Raw genomic sequence first — 2,349 nt, 5'->3', positions numbered from 1 at the left:
CAATGGCATTTTGTCCTAGGAGCCCAAATGGACCAGAACAGACCATGACTTTGGCCTCTAAGTGGCTGGAGAAGATTGGGAGTTTTTACTAATACAAGATGAGCATATTGGATTCTTCGGAACTTTTTTATTTCTTGTTACTTTATCAGGGAAGCTAAACAAATTTTTCAAATGGAATGTCACAGTTAGTACTGCTGTATAACAAATTATCCTATATTATAGAGGCTTGGCTAGGGGTGCTCCAATAATGGTTATTTGTTGCTAATGATATATGTGTGTATTCATATATACATGTTTTGATACCCAGCATTATGATTATCACACACACACACACACACACACACACACACACACACACACACACACCATATTTAACAGCCCCTTTTGGGGCCTATACTGTACTAGGTGGGAGACCCTAGGAAGATACGGTTGGGTCCTTCCTTAGGGCCCCTCCTTAGCTGCAGACAGCTGTTCACTGGGGCTAGACACTGATGATGGCATTTGATACTGGCTATAGGGTGGGAGGGGCCCAGCTGGGCTGCTGGCTCTAGTGTCTCCATCCAGCCTTTCCAGTGAACAGAGCCAGGTGGTCACACTTTTCCTGAGGTGCCTAGCTGCCTCTAAAGCAAGTATCCTGGAGAGCCACATGGCTTGGGAGGCCTTTGACAACCTGGTGTTGGTGGTATGCCTCTCTGTTGCTGAAACCACAGAGTCTAATCAGCTTCAAGGAGAGCGACACAGACCACAGCCCTACACAAGTGGAAATGAAAGAGTTTGCAGAGTTCTTAGAGAAACTTCCACAGATGACCAGGCACCATACAGCCACTCAACTAAAAACAAGCTGCCATTCCTAGGGGCTGAGCACCTAGCCTAGTAATGTGCATCATCTAGGAAGCATGACAGGCCTAAGCTTCAGGCCTCATCACATGCTCCAGCTGTGTGTCTTTGCTCAAGACACCCAACCTCTCTGAGCCACAGCTGCTTCCCAGACAGGAACACCCATGGGGCAAATGGTGCCTGAACTTGCTGGTTAGCATCATTCTGAGTCAGAGAGTTCAACCCCAGAAGCTCCCATCTGTTGCCTTGGAACTTCTGTGTTCAAGGTCCTATCTGTCCAATGGGGGCCACTGCAGCCTCAGCCCCCCCTTTCTTAAATTATTAAATGGTTAATGTGGAAATCACTGGGACAGAATGACACATCAAGGACTAACATAGGTGCTGCCAAGGCTACAAGGAGTTCAGCTCTGATCAACTTTCCCCTCGTTTTGCAATCTCAGGTCATAATTTCTTTAAAAAGGAAAAAAAAAAAAAAAGAAAACTTACAACCTTTGTATTTGAATAATGGTAACGTAGGCGTTGTGGATGCCTGGGAGGTTCCAGAAGAGAAAGAGCCAAGATGTGTGTAGTTGTCCCTGGGGGAGGGACTGGACAGAGACATCCTGGGAAATCCTAGCAGGAGTGCCCTTGTGACCTGGGAGAGGGCTGGGTTCTGGGGAGCTTGAGACAAACGGGAAAGTCCTTTTGGGTCTGAGGAAGTCGTGTCTAGAAAGATCTGCTCAGAACTGTAGGGGCATGCAGGGCCACCCTGAGCCCATTCCCCCTTCCCAGGGACCAAGTGGGATAATGAGGGGCTGCAAGATGAAAGTGGTCAATGGTCCAATGATCTAATCCTTCAATGTGAAGACGCAGGTTTTCCTGACCCTGTGGCAGTCTCTGGCTGCTGGCTCACATCCCACTTGGAGTTCTTATTCACCAGCTATTTTTATCAGTTTGTGAGCTGGACACAGAGCACCAAGGCCAGGGAGCGCCACTGCTCACTGGTTTCTGTGCACCAACAAGCAGCTAAAGAACGTCACCAGGCCGCAACTGCGTCAAAGACCACTACTGATCAGCATTAAAGAGACACGGGGTACCACTTTGTGTGATGGGCACAGCTCAGAAAGAGCAATCAAGATGATGAGCTGGTGACCCTCTGCATCGTGGTCCCCATTCCTCTGGGGGAGACTGACACTGGCTGGGTGGGGAGGAGGGTACATGTGGGGTCCACGGCTCACTCTGACAGGAACTCTGAGGACACTGGGGATCACAAGATCCTATGAAATCAAAGTTTCAAATGCCAGAACCCTTCACATAAGCTTCACAATGGGGTTTCAGGGAGGAAAGAGGATATAGGGAGCCCCAGCCCACCAAGGCCCTCCAAGGACTAGGGGTGGTCCCAGAAAGGTACCAGAAGCTCTGGAATCCTTTCAGATTCTGAAATTTAAATCAGGAAGGGGAGAGAATTAAGAGGCATATCCATCAGGAGGCGAGCAGTGCCTTCCAAAAGGGACCAAGAAGGCTCACTCCATT

This window comes from Cricetulus griseus, chromosome 3, assembly GCF_003668045.3.
Source record: "Cricetulus griseus strain 17A/GY chromosome 3, alternate assembly CriGri-PICRH-1.0, whole genome shotgun sequence".
In the NCBI taxonomy this organism is placed as follows: Eukaryota; Metazoa; Chordata; class Mammalia; order Rodentia; family Cricetidae; genus Cricetulus; species Cricetulus griseus.
Note: the sequence above shows the minus strand (reverse complement) of the source record.